Source organism: Rousettus aegyptiacus, unplaced genomic scaffold (genome assembly GCF_014176215.1).
Source record: "Rousettus aegyptiacus isolate mRouAeg1 unplaced genomic scaffold, mRouAeg1.p scaffold_m13_p_15, whole genome shotgun sequence".
In the NCBI taxonomy this organism is placed as follows: Eukaryota; Metazoa; Chordata; class Mammalia; order Chiroptera; family Pteropodidae; genus Rousettus; species Rousettus aegyptiacus.
Window position 1 is genome coordinate 18,219,163 of NW_023416290.1, and position 18,685 is coordinate 18,237,847.

Here is an 18,685-nt window from a genome sequence, read left to right on the forward strand (position 1 = left end):
GACTGTTCATTCTGTATACTGTAATGAGGTGTAGCTTTTGTTTTCACATCATCACTCCCATGATGAAACCTCATTTTCAATCTGGCTTGTATGCTACGATTGGATTTTATCTATTAACTAATATCCAAACAGTCTTGAGTGCCATTTGCTCACATACACACACACTTATATATACATATGATTATAGACAAAAACATTAGTATCAAACAGAAACGACAAAAGTGAAAGTTTTCAAATTCACATTAAGTTCTTTCATAAGATACTTTCAAAGCTGCATTTATTTCGTTTCCACTGGTAAGATTATTCAAATCTACAAAAAAATTAAACTAGTAAGACTCCCTTTATAGCTGATTCCATTATGTTACAAGTTCTAGAGAACAGAGAAAAAATATACTGTAGATTTATATTGTGGTTCATTGTTAAGTTTATCTAATATATATGTATTAGATAAATGTATATAAATATATAAACATTTAAAATATATGTTGATCATATTTCACATATATATATTTTAAAGTAAGTAAACTATTTTAAATAAAAAGAGAAGCACATTATCTTGCATTAGAGTTTTCTTTGGTGATAGTTAATTATTTAAGAAACTACTCTTGATTTCTCTTTCTTCCTTCCATTCTTCATTTAACAAACGTTTATCGACTGTTCTTCATTCAGCTCCCTTCTTTCCTTTTCAATCCTTTTGATTATGCTTGTTTTTCTAAAGCATTTTGTTCCTTCAAGGAATATTTTTCCCTCTGAAGAGATGACAACACTTTTTTCTCTAGGGTAAAACACACACTTATAGAAACCCAAATTTCTCTTATTTACAAATGACCATCGATAGCTGCATGAGGTAAAAGAACTTCACTTAAGTCAGTTGTCTTAAAAATAAGAGTTAAAAAAAGTAAATAACCTCAAGTTAATGGTTTGCTATTATTGTCCCTTCCTATATATTAACCATTTTTCAGTCTCGTTTGTAATAAAAGGAACTCTTGGATTCTACGAGCAAATAACTATGAAATGCCACCACTTAGTGAATTCTTTATACATTCTCTATTACTGTGTGCCATAACTAAAAAAAAAAACAAAAACAAAAACAAAAAAAAAACTTCTATGGTATTTTATTATTCCAAAGCTAAGCGTGTGTCTGTGTCTGTACACACACACACACACATTTGTCTCAATATTTATAAGGAAAGAAATAATTCTTGAGTTGGGGAAAAATACTGCTACTGTGAGAAAAGCATCATATATACTTATAAAAGTAAATTGTATTGTGAATTTAAATTTTAAAATATTTTGTCAACTAAAATGCAATGCTTCTTTGACAACCAGCTTGTCTCCTTGAAGGTCGCACATAGAGGGCAGGCGGTGAACAGCCATTTAATGCTGGTGAAGAAGGAGGGGAGGTGGAGGAAAAACCTCTCTGCTGTCTTTCTGAGAGAGGTCTTAGGTGAGCCATGGAAAGCCCTATTCTGAAATACGTGTTCCTTGATCTTCCTCTTCTTCACCCTTCTCTGATGTTATGAGGGGTATAAAGTCAAAAAATGAAGAAGCTTAGATTTTAGAGGGCAAGGTATGGCCTTTTCATGGAAAAATTGATCAAAATACTGTCAAGGGAGGCAGTTTTTCTGTAATTAAAGAAAACCTGCCTCCCTTGACAGTATTTGGGAGGGGAAAATAGGATGTAATTAACACAATTTCTCTGTTAAATGGAATTTATCAGATAAGATAAGAAGGCTTTCTGGGAGAAAAGGGAAAAACAAGGATGTAATTAACACAATTTCTGAGATTTTCTGAGAATTTTATATTTCCCCACTCAAATGTTTTCATATTCACAAAACAGTATGTAAGTGTATATATGATCAACTGCTATTACTGCCAATGCTAATACAGTTTCCCCATAATGTCCCCCAAAACCCTCACATGTTGCCCCACCATTGTCTGCCTTTTTCTAACTGGAAACAAAGTCAGACTAGAAGTAGGTGGTTACAGCTCAGGAATGAAAAAAAGATGTACATATAGAGTGCTTACTTTGTGCCAGGGGCTGTTTTAAGAGCTTTACAAATATTTAATCTTTGCCAGACTCCTAGGAAGTAGGTACTATAATTGATCTCATTTTAAAGATGAGGAAACTGAGACACAGAGCGATTAAAATAGTCGCCCTAAGTTACTTGGCAAATAAATGGTGGAGCTAGGATTCCCACCCATGCAGTCGGGCTCCAAAGCTCATGCTCTTAAACACAACACTTTGCAAAGACAATGCTCTTCCTCCTTCCCCCATCACCCACCACACACACAAGCCAGTGTTTAGGTTGCAGTTAGCCTCCTTCTGGATAAAATTTAGCCTTATTATCAGAGAGAGAGATGGCATTTTAAATTTAGAAAGGGCCAAATATCATAATTTATAACTTCATGTGGGCATAACTGGATTAACCATCAATGGGTTTGCTCTTCCAGTCCATGAGAAAGAATCAGATGCCAGAATAGTTCAATTGAGCAACCCCATGAAATGCAACTTATCTGACAATAGTGAGCATTCTTTGAGTAGTTTGTTAGCCACTCCAAGAATATGGTTAAAGAAAAATATCAAAGGGAGTATATGAAGGTAAAGAAAGTTTAATACAAAAAGTATTAATGACAGGAACGGAAATATGCAATTTCAGATTATTATATGTGGCTATAGCACCCCAAAACACTCATAGGGTTGAGAATTTGCACACACAATCTACATATTAGATGTTTTTATAAATGCCAACGAAGGACTCACTTTGCCAGTATGGACACAGGCACGTACACTTCATGCTCAAAATAATAGATACAACATGAAGAGTCCTGAAATCTCAGCAGGCCAAGGTAATTGATCTTTAGTTGTGGTTACTGATATTATTAAATGCTATCATTTAAGAGCATTTTGAGCTTTGACTCTGAATTCCTTTTAATTTGAAGTGAATTTGTGTTCAATGCATATATAGAATTACAAAACCTAATGATTTGGAGATTAAAGAAATTCTGTCACTTAAAAGCTTCTTTCTATATATAAAGCAAACACAGGCACTTAGATATTCTCCCTCCTAATAGCATTTGCTTTATCTCAGGGAGAAGACTAAACTTCAATGTAAACAACCCTAATTACTTCTTCACTTAATCAAGGTCCAGTCACTTTCACTACATTTGACTTAATACTTAATCAAAAACCTTTATGAACACTTTTTAAATTAAAATTTTCACTTGGAGGTAATTGTAGGTTCACATGCAGTTTAAGAAACAATGCGCAGAGATCTCCTATGCCCTTTATTCAGAATCCCCCAATGGTAGCATCTTACAAAACTGTAGTACAAAATCGTATCCAGGCTATTGACATTGATACAGTCAAGATGCACAAGGATTCCATCAACGCCAGTTTCCCTCATGTGGTCCTTTTATAGTTATGCCCTCTTCCCTCTGTCTCTACCCCCTCCTTAACTGTGGGCCACCACTATTCTTTCCTTCATTTGTATGATCTTGTCATTTCAAGAATGTTATGTAAATAGAGCATATGTTTGTTTATCCATTTGCCTACTGAAGGTAATCTGGATTTTTTTCTACTTTTTGAGTATAAAGCTGTTATAAACTTTTTAATATAGCTTTTTTTATGTGAGCATAGGTTTTCCTTTTTCTACGATAAATAAGTGCAATTGTTGGGTCATATGAGATTTCTATAGTTTTTTAAGAAATTGCAAAACTGTTTTCTAAAAGTGACTGTACCGTTTAAATTCCCACCAGCAATGCATGTGGGATCTAGTTTCTCATTATCCTTACAAGCATTTACAAGCTGTATTCACTATTGTTTATCGTAGCCATTCTGATAGGCCTGTAGTAATATTTCATTGTGGTTTTAATTTATATTTCTTAATGGCTAGTGATGTCAAACTATTCATGTGCTTATTTGCTATCCATACACCTCTTTGGTAAAATGCTCTTCATATGTTTTGCCTATGATTTAGCTGAATTGTTTTTTACTGCTGAGTTTTGAGAGATCTTTGTATTTCTTATATACTAATTCTTTGTCAGATATATGGCATACAAATATCTCTTCCCAGTCTGTAGCTCATCTTTTTATTCCCTTAACAGGGTCTTCCGCAGAGTAAAAGTTTTATTATTATTATTATTATTAACATCTACAGCACCTAGTATTCCCAGATAGTCTCCCATCCAAGTACTAACCAGGCCCAACCCTGCTTAGCTTCCGAGATCAGATGAGATCAGGCACATTCAGGGTGGCATGGCTATAGACAAGTTTTAAATTTTTATGAAGCCTAATTATTTATCAATTTTTCTTTTTATGAATTTGCTTTTGGTGTTAAGTCTAAAATTTCTTTGCCTTGCTCTAGATCTTGAAGATTTTTATGTGTATTTTTTCTGAAGGTTTTGTAGTTTTGCATTATACATTTAGGTCTGTGATCCTTTTTGAGTTAATTTTTGCATACATTTAGACTTACGTTGAATATTTTTCCCATGGATGCTTAGTTGCTCCAGCCCCATTGTTGAAAAGCCTATCTTTAGTCTACCGAATTTGTTTTGCATCTTTGTCAAAAATTGGTTGGTCATATTTGTGTGTCTATTCTACATGAGTTCTGTTGACCTATGTACCTTATTACATAGTTCTGATTACTATAGTTATATGTCTTGAAATTTCATAGACTGATTCCTCCCCTTTGTTCCTTTTTTTACATCTTCAATTTATTTATTAAAGGCTTTTCAAATTATTGTTATAAAGATTGTGTTTGTGTGTACACGAATCCATATTTTGCTTGCTTTACAAAGAATTATAAAATAAATTTGTAATGGAATTTAATTCTTCAAAATGCAATTATTTAAATAGTACCCTATTTTTCTTTTTGGCTAGTTTCCAGTGTATTTTTGAAGATCTTAACAATGCACGAGGAATACACAAGGGGGAGATTCCTTAAAGTCAAATTTCTATAATAGGAATACACATTTCCCTCCTTTTCAAGTTTTTTAAATAAAAATAATAGGTTATTATATGTGCAATAACTTTTACAGTTTTGTCCTTTAATTTTAGTTAGTTTCTAGTATATAGTGCATTGATTAGACATCTATATAGTTAGTAAAATGATCCCCTATTGCTCCCTCCCTCCCCTGATCCTCCACCTAGCCAAGGTATTAATGCTAATTGCATTCCTTATGCCATGTTTCCCATCCCGTGACCATCTGTCAGCTACTAATTTGTACTTCTTTAACCCTTCACCCCATTTTCCCCAGCCCCCCAAACCTTCCTCCCCTCTGTCTGTCACCAAATTGTCCACTATATGAATAAGTCTGTTTTTGATTAGTTTGTTCTTTTATTCCTTAAATTCTGCATATAAGTGAAATCATATAGTGTTTATCTTTGTCTGAATTAAATACCTTCTAGGTTCATCACAGCAATATCTTTTTTCATTCCCTTCCTTTTCATATGTTTTCCTATCCTTTTAGCCACTCCATCCCTTGGTTGGAGCACTTAATTCTTTTCCATTTAATGTACTTATTGATAGGAAGGTAGTTGTTACCATTCTTTATCCCTTTTTTCGATACATGTTTTTTCTTCTTAAAGAAGTCCTTCTAACGTTTCTTGTAATTCTGGCTTGGTGGTAATAAATTCCTTTAGTTTATTTTTGTCTGTGAAGCTCTTTATCTGTCCTTCAATTCTAAATAATAGCTTTGCTGGATAAATTATTCTTGGTTGTATATCTTGGGTCTTCATTCTTTTGAAAATTTTTTGCGAGGCCCTTCTGTCCTGCATAGTCTCTCTTGAGAAATCAGCTGCCAATCATATGTTCCCTTATATGTAATTATTTGTTTTTCTCTTGCTACTTTTAAAATTTTATCTTTGTATTTAACATCTGGCATTTTGATTATGATGTGTCTTAGTGTGAGACTCTTTGGATTCCTGAGTTTTAGAATCCTCTGAGCTTACTGGGGCTTTAAGTCCATTTCCTTCACCGGGTTAGGAAAGTTTTCCATCATTATTTCTTCAAACACTTGTTTACCATCTTGATTTTCTTTACTTACACTGATCAGACAAATATTTGGAGACTTAATATATCCTTATAGTCTTGGCCTCTCTTTTCTTGCCATTCTGTTTGAGTGTCCTGATTGGCTTTCCTGTCTTCTAGATAGGGCATGTGATTCTCTTCTTTATTCACTTTATTTATTCCTTTCTTTATTCCATTTAACATACTTCTCATCTCAGATAATGTGTTCTCCATTTCAGACTTGTTCCCTTTTATAATCTCCATCTCCATTTTGGAGTTCTCTACATTTCCTAAAAGTTCATTGAGCATCTTTATAACTAGTATTTTGAACTCTGCATCTGTTAGATTATTTGACTCCATTCTATCTGGATCTCTGTTCTGTTCTGTCATATGGTTTCTGCTTCTTTGTTTTCCCATTTTGCCTGCCTTTCCATGTCTGTTTCTGTGTACTAAGCAGAGCTTCTAAGCTTCCTGGTCTTATTAGTGTGGATTTGTGAAGTAGGTGTCCAGTGGCACAGTCCTGAGATGGGGTTCAGATGCAGGCCAAATTTAGCCCATACCTCTACCCCTCTGGGGCCACCTGTCAAGATTCAGCAAGCAATCCACAGATGCTGTGTTTATAGTTGCCTCAAAAGGCCACGCTAGAAACTGAAGCCAGCTGCCTCTAGTGTGAGTCTCGGCTCTGCTTAGCAAGGAGCACCTGACTTGCTGAGGACACATCTGTATGTGGCTTGGGTGGGGCCTGGGTTGGGGGAGGCAGGGTTTCAGGGAATCCTGTTTTCCAGTTTGATGACGTCACAGCTATGGCAGCACCGTGTGCGCACACTGGGAGAGGGGAGGTCTCAACAGTGAACAATGGATATTGCTGGCACTTCTATACCAAGCAAGTCTCACTTTGACCCTCACTCCAACAATATCTCCCTACAAGTCCCTATTGTACCCTGCGCGCAGCTGAATGGGCACTGGTGCTCAGAGAGAGCAGGTCCGTCACTGTGAAAATCGCTCACAGATGTGGCCCTTTAAGAGGTGTCTGCCCCTGCAGTGGTCTTCCTCTTACTCAGCTGCTTGGGACCAGGCAGCTCCATGTCCTCGCCCCATCCTACCTTCTGCTGAAGAAGGCTTTCTTGGATTTTTCCCCAGTTGTATGGCTTGTTCATCTAGATCTCAGGTGATTTTTTCTTTGCTGTTGCTCCTTGTTTTCGTCACAATTTTGATTTGGTTGCCAGAGGGATGACCTCTATCATGTATGCCTTTTTTTCTCCTCCCTCTTTGTTCTTAATTTTCAAAATTCGTTTGAGCTAGTCTAATTTCTTTGCTTTTCCATATAAATTTTAGAATAAGCTTGTCTATATAGAGAAAAAAGCTGCTGAGATTTTGATAGGAATTACATTAAACCCACATATCAACTTGGGAAGAACTGACAGCTTTACAATATTGAGTCTTTTTGATTAATAAGATTATATAAGTTTCAAGTATACAATTCTAGAATGCATCATCTTTATATTGCTGGCACTTCTATACTAAGCAAGTCTCACTTTGACCCTCACTCCAACAATATCTCCCTGACTTCAAACTATACTACAAAGCTATAATAATCAAAGTGGTACGGTATCGGCAGAAAAATAGACACAGAAACCACCAGAACAGACCAACAAAAGCCCAGAAATAAACCCACACATAAATGGACAAACAATTTTTAACAAAGGAGCCAAAACCATACGATGGAGAAAGAAAAGCCTCTTCAATAAATGTTGAGTCTTAAAATGGTGAACACGGTATATCTCTCCTTTTATTGAGATCCTCGTTGCTTTCTTTCATCAGTGTTTTGTGATTTTCAGTATTGCGGCCTTGTATATGTTTTGTTAGATTTACACTGAAGGACGAGGGCTGCTTTGTCACTGCTGGGTCGAGGTGAAATTCAGGTTCCACATGTGGTTTCTACTGACATGGGGAGAGTTTGAGAGGACAAAACTGATTACTGCCTGGTGGGGATAAAAGCCATCTCTAACACCACTATGATGGGGTTTGGGGCAACTTGTTGCAGCCTAATGAGGAGGGAAATCCAGGCTCCTCACTCAGCCTTAATCTTATAAATAGGGGTGGGAAGGCAATATTTTCTATGGTATTTGGCTGGAATAGACTAGTTATTGTCTAAAAGCTATCTGTCTTATTAAGATAACCCTCTCTTACTCTTTTAGCTAGAGACAGCAGGTTTTTATGTGGCCTTTTTCTTTTGTGCCCATTGTCATTTCCAGGTTTCCAAGCTTAAAGCTCAAATCTGGGGTATATGAGGTACAAAGAAAACTCAAGGAACTCACCGCTATATTGTTCATTGGGTGCCAAGGTCCCTATCAAGTCTCCCTTTTTCTCTACACCTTTCAGATTCTTCTGTTTGTTTTATACATAATGTCCAGGGTAGTTGTACTTAGTGAGAATAGTGTTATATACATACATTCCACCTTCCTAGAAGCAGAAGTCCAAAAAATACTTTTAAGGGACAGTAAGTTAGTTATATAAACCACATCCAGTTCCCATAGACTGAAAAAAATTACACATGCTATTCGTCTCAATAAAATTTAATTCACAGAAATGATAATCAGCACTTAGAGACTGCCTTAGCAACTTCATTATGAGAATCTGAATATTGGTCTTTCAATTAGCTTATCTGCAGGATCAGAATAATGATTTTAAACTACAAGAGAAGGGATCATGCTTCTTTTCCACCGTTATGAGCTTGGAACATATACTAAGGGCTTAATAAACATTTATTGGAGGAATAAATAAATGACATTTCTGGGATGATATAACCATTAAGTAGTTAGAGACTTTTGGAAGTAAGACATTTGTTCAAAAACATTAATTTACGATAATTCTGGATAACCAGAATTTCCAAAGTTAAATATGGACAATTCTACAGAGTTTATTACACAGAATGTATATCACAATAGACCTTTCTATCATGACAATAGAGAAATGGAGGAAATTTCTCCCCTTGTGTTATAAACTTTCTTGCAACCAAAATTTTAACTTATAGTTAAGAATTGATTCTAATTAATGACATAAAAATGTATCAACTTTGATAGACTTGCTCTCGTATCCAACCACAGATACTTTAGAGTTAACATACCCTTTTATTTTTTAAGTATTTTGGTAATAATCATCTAATATACTTTTATTTTGAGCACATGTCTTCTGGTAAGTGGAAGTCTATTCTATGTACACTGGAGCATTGTTTACAACTGTTTTAAGGTAAGTGCTGAACATCAAATTCAATAACGCTGCTATTATCTAAATATATGTTTATATGAATGCAAAATGTACTATTACAGTAATAATCTAAAAGACTAACAATTACCATATTTTATATGTAGCACTGAGCTAATTTGCTTTTAGTACCTGGAAATTCTGTTAAATAATTTGCTGTGAATGGCAACTGTAAGCAGTGGTAGGAAATTATTACTCCACAAATGTTATTACATCATCTGTGAATTTACAGAAAGTCAGTATTAAAAAAAATCAATTTATCTTTATGATAGAGAGACACTATTCCTTTGTTTACAGATCCTAAGGCTTTTGAACGAATAGAAAATGTATCCAACTGCTCAACTTTTTCGCACATTGTGGGGTAGTTTCATGATTGGGGGGTGGTAAAGCATCATCTGGTTTCGAACCGATAGTTTAGGTTGCTTCCAGCTCAATTTATCCTGAATATCAAACTCTTTTTTATTGTCTGATCCATATTTAAGTTTTCTGGTGTCATTATTTATTTTTTTATTCATTCATTCATTCATTCATTCATTCAGTACTACTCTGTGCTTTCTTTGGATCAAAGAAATAATACAGTCTTTGCCTTTAAGCATATATATTGATTTAGTCAGGGAGATACAATTGTAAAAAGAAAATTAAAATATGATTTATTAAGTTCCGTGGTAAATGTATGGACAGACCCTTAGAGGAACAGATATCAAGGGTGCTAAATTCAGTGTGTGTGTGTGTGTGTGTGTGTGTGTGTGTGTGTGTGTATGCGTGCACATGTGTGTGTTGTGGGAGGTGATGCTACAAGTTTAGAAAAGGCTTCCAGAAGTCACCTGAACAGAGTCTTAAATACTGAGAAAAAATTAGACAGGCAAAGACAGAGGGAAGAAAAGGTGGGTTAGCGTTACTGAAACAAAATAAACTCCGCAGTTGTCCCTACCTGTGTCTAACTTTGAAAAGTCAAGTAGTTTTCGACTAAATAATAGACTTCTATTGCTATGCTTATGAACAAATGTCTTCTTACAAAAGTTTTCACTTATTTATGTTTCTATTACTCCAGCAATAGCTCCAATCACTCATCTATTATTTATCTAGGGAACTCAAAAGCAATTTGGTATTGCCGAGAAAACAAGAGGAAAGTAAATGTGAAGGGAATTCCACCTGGAGATGGAGTGAGAGTGGAGGGTGCTGAACACTGAGGACCCTTATGCAGGATTGACAGAAAAAGAAAAGTCACTTATGGGCTTTAAGCAGCTTGGATTACCCAATTGCTTTTAATTTTTAGCTTTGTCACTCTGATGTTCCTGTGTATGGTGGCCATGGAGAAGCCTTGGACAGGAGAACGGCTGTTACAGAACATCAGCTGAGAGCTGTGAAGCTCAAACTAGAAGCAGCAGAGTGGATGGAGAAGAGACAGTGGGCTTGAGAAATGTTTAAGAGATATAGTCATCAGGTCTCAGCGTTTGAATATGATGAGATGAGAAGGGTAAAATTGTCCCAGACTTACGGTGTTGATGATTAAGAGGACAGCACCAATACATATAGATTATAGGGTAGGAAAGTATGGAGAAAGATGCACTTTCAGGTTTGAACATGCTGAGTTAGCGGTGTCTCCAAGACATATAGGTAAAGATGTTAAAGGAAATGACATATTATAGCCAGTAGCTTGGGAGAGGAGTCAAAACTGGACGTATACATAGTAGTAACAATCAAGATAGTGAGAGAACTCAGAACAAACAGAATGAAATGAACTATTAGGCAGACACAGATGATAAGAAAGGCTAAATTCCCAAAGGATGAGGAATCAACCTCCAGGTAAGCACATGAATTCCAGAATTGTCATTGATGCTATTTTCTGTGACTCTATGAAATCATGGATAAGCTAACTTTAGGCTGGAATCTTAAGTGCTCTAGATCTGAACTTACTGTATGCCTCCAGGGGCCGGGCAAGTATCATCTATCAACAGCTGCTTGGTGGCCAGCTATGGAGGACCTCAGTGCTGATTTGAATACAATAGGGCATGGTGGTGATTGAGGCAAACTGAAAAGTGTATGTCTTTCTAAAGAGGGCAGCCACCACTCACCTCATCTGTCTTCATGACAGAATACAGGTGGAGGTTCCAGCTCTTCCAGTTTTTCATGAGAAATAAGAAATCAGATTTTTATGTAAAATACTTCACTTTTTCAATCTTGACAGCTAATTAAAATGTAAAATTTTATTCAGGGACCAAGAGGAAAATAAAAATATCTAGTCTACCGTGTATGCTCTCTGCCATAGGCAACTTGGATCAGAATGACTGAGAATAATGCTGAGGGTCAGAAAGTTGTGAAGTCCCACTCACGGGAAGTGTATTCCATCAATAAGTGCTTATTTTATGCCTAATATGTGCCAGGTTCAAGGGATTTAATGGTGAATGAAAGTCAAAAATTCTCAAAAATGAATTACATAGGAGATTTTTTTTTCCCCCTTTGTGGTTATTCTCTTTGTGACATTGACACGTGGTTGACACAAACCTCAATGTTTGCGGCGGAAGAACCAGGCGAGCACTTGGCTGCTGGTGTCGGGTGGGTTCATATTTAGCTCTGCTATGTATCCGATGCCACATATTTGGCTCTGCGACTTTTAGAAACGGACCCTGGAAAGGTTCTTGAATTCTCTGTGCTTCTGTATTCTTCCCTGTAAAATGTACTTAGTGATAATGCCACTTCATATATTATTGTGAGAATAAAGTGAGATAATATCTATAAAGTGTTAAGCTTATGTTCTGGCTCATATTAAGTATGAAGGAGGTCTAGCTATGATGATGATTATGATGTCTGACTTGGCACCCTGCCCTTGTGTCTAAAACAAGTGATTTACAGGATGAAAATGTTACTTTTGCTCATGGAAGTGTGAGCAGCCATTTGAGAAGCAGCCCTACATTTTTGAAAGCTTTACTTTAAAGAAATTGATTCCGGGAGTACAGAGCAACAAGGCCCTGAAGTGATCCTAAGCAGGTGGGAAATCAAATTAATTGCCAATCAGTCGCATATGCTAATACAAATAAGATCCCTCATGCTGAGCTCCTGCTTGAGGGCACAGATGTGCATTTGGATCCTGTAGGGATTGGGGTTTGCACTTGACAGTGGAGTTGCCAGGAGAGTGGAGGAGGGGAGAGGTTTGCTCCCACTACCAGAAACCAGCATTCCTTGTCTTTTAAGTGAACAGATTTACAGGAAATCTATTCTTGGTCCTCTGTGGTAAGGGCATACAGCTGACCTCCTGAGACAGAACTGATTTTGATTGGATCTGTTAAGAATTAAGCCTATCAAAGAGTCTGTCCTGCAATATATAAAGCATGTCTCACTTCAATGAATATTAATTAAGCAGTTCCTATGTGCCAGGTGCTGGATATGAGAACAAGATGAACGAATTCCCAGCCTTCATGGAGTTTATAGTCTAGTGAAGCAAGAAGAGGCACAAATTCAGGCTTTTAAAATAGCACATAGAAGAGCACTTAATCTGAGGGACCAACAATGGCTTCCCAAAGGAAGCGATGTAAAAACTGATATTTAAAATTGAGTAATAGGGCAAGCCAGACAAGGAAAGATCATGACAGTTCCAAGAGGAACATGAGTGTTTATAACAGTACAAAGTCAGGTAAAGCATCTTTTGACCCCGCTGATCACCATTACTTAATTATACGCCAAGATTTGGTTTTAGGATAATTTTCAAGGTTTATGTTGTTGATTTAATAGATATTATTAAAGTACACCCTGACCTGGAGCATCATCTTGGACTTCCTGGCATTTGAAGATGAGCATATGACCTATCAGTTTCATAGATCTCAGAGACGTTTGTATGTACATCAGTGCTGCAGATAGAGTATCCATTTCTTCTTTACCCCTCTCCCTGCCACTGACGCTTCTCGTTTAGTTCTTGTTACCTCTTACTAGCCTATTGTCTTCACTGATTTCCTTATGTCAAATTTTTATGATTTTCCCTACTTCAATTCCTTTTACCTTCTGATGAAAAATTAAATTTTCTGAGCTGTGACTCCAATTCTACCATTTCCGTGCCTGCACTTTTCTCCTGGAATCTCCACAGCCTGAGATGTCAGTAATGAGCCATTCGGTCTGGTACTCGAAGCCTTTCATGTGATCCCAGCCGACCTTCTCAGCCGCTCTCGTCCGACTCTGCTTCTTGAGCATCAGCGTAGACTGCTTGTTGTGCTGCTTTCCTTTCTCTTTAGCTTTTGTTCATGATGCCCTTCAGCTTGGAATGCACTTCCCCAGTCACAATACTGACTCATGGACCAGCTCAAACGATTGTGAAGTCGTCCCCCAACTTACTCACTCCCACCATTGTATTTTCTCCTTCCTTTAAACCCCCAGTACTATGCCCACATACACAGTACCATGCGTGTACCTCTCGTATTGCACTTGTAAAAGGATGCCTTCTTAGTGTCAGGTGTGCCTATACTCTGATATACTTGAGGTCAGGGCTACGTATTCCTCAACTTGCACTTTTCTACCTTTTAGTATAGGATTCTTCACAGTGTCAGTGATTAACTGACACTTATTGAAATCTATCAATTCTACTAGTTAGTCATTCTTTTTCACTGCTAATTTTATTTGAGCTGAAAATGATTTGATTTTTGTACTTGTGTTTGCTATGGTCTCAATTCATGGAGCCATTAATTTTTTTTAATCTTGTATATGTACAATACTTACAGTTTTTAAATGATTCCATGTTTATTATTTTATCTTATGCCTTAAGGCTCATGGGACATTAATACTTGTACCAATATAGCATCTTTATTGATGCAAGCACAGAAAGATAGGACTCTCTGGAGCTCATTGAGTTATCAGGAAATAGAGAAGGGATGGGAACCAAGTTCTTTTTATTCCATGCCCTGCCGTTTACCACCTGCAACTGCCGCTTCCCTGCTGTGTCTTTTTTCCTTCTGAAGATTCAGTTAAATGTAAATACTGTTCCTGAAATCAGTATTTTCTTTCTATACACAATGTCAATTAATATCGAACGTGTTTCCTGCAGCAGCTTGAGACGAGAAACTGCAATTTAGCCTGTGCAGGTAGTCAAGCGCCAGTGTACAACTCAGATGGTTAGCCCAAAATACTCAGTGTCTATTCTTACAGCCTCAATGTGTTAAAATTAGTTAAATAATAGCCTAACTTTCAGTGGGTATCATTGCACACAGACCTATTGCCTCTTGACCAGAACCTGAGGGGAGAGGGAGAGAGAGCAGTGTGTGTGCAGATGGTCTGGTTTTCTCTCTTCGTGGCACTTCTCTTTGTTGCTGGTGTTGTATTAAGCTTCAGAGAGACATGATCAAAAGCATTAATATTTGCAGGCCATCACTGAGGCCCACTGGTTGGATTCAAAGCTTCTTTTAGTTATGGACCTGCCTTCAGCAACTAGGCTGTACGGTATAGTAGGACAATCCCTGGACTTAAATTTCAAAGATAAGTTTTTATTTTCATCTAGTTCTACCATTAACTGCTTTCTGACCTTGAGAAATTGCTTAAGCTACCAGAGGTTTGGCTGCCTAATCTCTAAACAAAGTTATTGTGAGAATTGAATAGGATAATTTATATGAAATCACCTTATAAACTTCAAAGCACTTCGCTAAAGTGAAGTGTTATTATTAGGAGGGGAGAATAAAGCAAGGCTTTGAATTCAATTCTTGAATTAAAAATCTAATTAATTTACCTGCTAGTTTTTTGTTTTTTTTTTGAGGGAGGGGTATATTTTATAAAGCCAAGATAGGATAGAGCTTGCTAGACTATGCTAAAGTATTAACGTAGGGAGGAGACTTAAATATGTTAAATTAAGAGACCAGAACGTGCTGATCAGCCCTTCAGCCAGGCCAGGGGGACACCTGCAGAACAAAGGAAGATTTCTACTGCGATTGCTAACAAACCATTTCCCACACCTGTGAAGGGGAAACAGCTAAAAATAGATAAAAACAAGAGTCTTTAAGTGGCTGCCCCACACAAAATAAAATCGTTCATTCCCTATGGATAAAACCATGGGAGAACTTTCGGGTTAAAGGCTGGAAACTGCCAGCAGGCCTTTCACTCTGCATATTCTTACCTTTTCCTGCTACGTACTCTTCCCCTTCTTACTGTATGTCCATATCAAAGGAAACGGGTTAACAAAGCCTTTTAAACTATAACTCATAGGAACTAAAGAATGACGTATAAACTGAATTCCCTGAGCACTCAGGGTCTCTCTCACTGTCTTTCTCTCAGTACTTTTTACTCTGTCTCTCCCTGTCCTCGTCTCTCTTAGTCTTCTGAGAGGAGACCACACTCTGTGGAGTGTTATCCTTTTTCTAATAAACTTTCCTTTTGACTCTAACTTTGGCGTGTGTGTTGAATTCTTTCTTCACTCTCCGCCAAAGGACCCTCTTCTCTTGATGTGGGGCTTGGTCTCGCTGCAAACTCGGGGAAATTCGCATCAGTATTACTTATAAATACTTTATATTCTTCAACTTTATTAATCAGATTTAATAATTAAGGAATGATTACAATCTATAAACAATCAAATATAAAAGAAAAATGAATCTCAACATACTACCTGAACAACAACAGCAAAAGATACTTATAAACACCCTTCTGGACTTTTCTTGCTCTATACTAGAAAGATAGCATAGCTTCCTTTTGTGCACAGTCTTTTTAAATTGTGAGAATTTGTCTCAGTTCATTGTTCTTTTTTTGCATTCTTACAGAGAAAATTTACTCTAACAAGCAACAGCAATGGCAAACCTAAAACAAAAAACAAACCATACCAAAACAAAACAAAAGCGGGCTTTCCATATTTTTCTTTTTAGATACATTATTGACTGTCTTTCCCAAATAGAATGCAAGCTCCATTAGGACAGACAAAGGCTGAAAATACTAAGACTTTATTAAAAATTATTGGAGTGATTCTTATTTCAGAAATCCAATAGCAAGAATTTTTCTCTAACTTCAAAAGGACTTTGTGTTGTTTTCCTTGTGTTATTATAAGAGCTGGAAGGAACTGGAAGAAGTTGATGAAAAATCGGAATCATTCCAAAATCTTCTTCATTCTACCCTTCCAGTTGTCTTAAATATCTCAAGCAAGAAAAAACAACCAAACCAAACGAAAACAAAAAACTTCAAGCTTTGTGCGATGGTTAGTTATAGAGGAAAATGAGAAGATGGACATTACGGAAGAACAAATCAATTCATTATTAATGTGTTAAGTAGCAGGACCCTAAATACGTCTCAGGAGATCATTTTATTGATTCATTATCTACTTGAGAATGTATCATTCCCATTAGAAGCTTCAGGGAGCTAAGCTTCTAATCATTTTGCATCATTTTGCATCAAAAATATTTGAATATGGTAGTAGTAATAACAAAACACTACAATAGAAAATGTTAGAACTAGTAGTATGTACTGAATCATGGAGTCTAGAATTTAAAAGATTTAAATATTTAAAACGTCAGTTTTAAAGATGAGCCCAATACATCAGAACACTAATAAGGTTTACAATTCAAGGTGTCCATGTTTTTGTACTGGTTAATTGAGCTTGGATCCTATGCTAGGCACAGCTCTAGGTGCTCAGAGATATCCAGTAAACACAACAGACAAAGCCCTTGTCTGTCCTGATGGAGCTTGTATTCTATTGAGAAAGGCAGTCAATAATGCATCTAAAGAGAAAAAATATGTAGATGTGCTGTTTGATGGAAATAAGTGCTGATAAGAAAAAAGTAGGGCAGGGACTGGAGGGGCAAAACATCAGAGGGAAGTGTGGTCACAAAGCTGTCGTTGAGAAGATGGCATTTGGGTGAATGCTTGAGAAGTGAAGGATTTGGCCACAGAGTGTTGAGAAGGGCTGTCTAGGCAGAAGAATAACTGCTGTTATGACTCTGTGGAGGCTTGAGTGGGCAGGGGGGTGGCTAGTGGCAGGGATACCTTTGCTAAAGTTGGAGTGGTGACTTTGTGTGGATCAGGGAGGGCCTGAGAAGACTGGAGAAGGTGAGAAAGGATTTTGAATAGAGAATGAGTTGATCTGGGTTTCCATTGAACAGGATCAGTACGGCTGCTGTGTTGAAAATAGACTAAGGGGGCAAGGGCAGAAGAAGAGTGACCAGTTTCTCAGTCTACTGTAAGAGTAATGGCATTGAGGAGGGAGCAACAGTTGAATTCTGGATCTATTTTAAAGTTAAAATCAACAGGAATTTGCTGATGGAAGAGATGGGGGTATGAAAAAGCAGTGGAGTTAAGACAGCAGCAAGGCTTTTAGCTGGAACTACTGGAAAAATGAATTTGCCATTAACTGAGATGGGGAAGTGTGAACATTGACAGGTTTGGGGAGAACTATCAGGAGCTCATGTTAGCTTTGAAATTCTGTCTGATATTGATGTCTGTTAGCCAAATTCCTTTCTGGGTATTGCCCTCTAAGGGGCACTGTCTTGGCCCTGTGAGTGCAGCCTAGATTCAATTCAATAGCTACTGAAGGTGACGGGAAGCCTCTTGCACTTGTCTTAACAAGGATCCACTGAAGGGCTCCCAGGATTGGCTCAGGCCTTTATGGTGCCTACATCAGAGTTCAGCTTCTCTCCACCGTAGTCCTGCTCCCTTACCTTGCACAGTGTTGTTCCTGAGAGTTTGCCCCAATACACTTTCTGCTTCCAAATTTCAGTCTGTTTTTAGAGGACCTATCTTAAAACACCTTCTATGGGTCCTCCAAATAAAAATTATGTCTTTCTTCTTGGTGCAGCTGATCTTAACTCAGTTCGATGCAAGATTTGCTTTGCAAATAACCATAATGATTATCTCCCAAAATAGATTATGCTAGGTCCAACAGTGCACTATACATATTTCTACACTTTACTCCTAAAAGATATTGAATATTGAATATTTGTTACATGGTTAACAGATAACTGTGATGTCCCTGAACAGAAACTAAAACAATAAATTTAAGATGAAAAGCAATGCTGTTAAATTAAATTTAGATATGTCTGTTTTCCTTTGTGATTCATATATGTCAGTAAAATCATGATACCCTACAGCCATTGCTTTCTTGAAATTTTCATGCTCTAAATTTGTTTGCATGATGATGAGTTTGTCATTCATTGTCCCCTCGCCCCACCCCATCCCCCAGGATTCTACATGTGGATCTGGATTCTATCCAAAATTTGAAAAGACAAAAATCTAGGTAACTATAAGCAATCGTTTTTGTCGACATTGTACCAGAGAACATCAGATCTGACTGTGTCCTTTTTAGTGGACTGATCTGTGAACTGAATTAACCAATTTATGAAATGTTTGATCATTTAGTCAGCCTATGAAGAAAATAAAAGCCACATGCTGGGTGCAGAATGGACTGCAAGGCATCATCTAGTCCTTTCTCAAGAATGCCCACTAGGGAAAAACCCATGTGA

General features: G+C 37.0%; 1 protein-coding gene and 1 non-coding gene across 4 annotated transcripts in view; both read right to left on the minus strand.

The window, feature by feature from the left end:
• Nucleotides 1-18,685, minus strand: part of XKR4 (XK related 4) — a 380,957-nt gene that overhangs the window by 72,091 nt on the left and 290,181 nt on the right. The gene's annotated exons all lie outside the window — the stretch shown is intronic.
• LOC118612065 lies at nucleotides 4,152-4,270 on the minus strand. The gene has a single exon (XR_004954776.1). It is a non-coding gene; the product is annotated as a 5S ribosomal RNA (ribosomal RNA).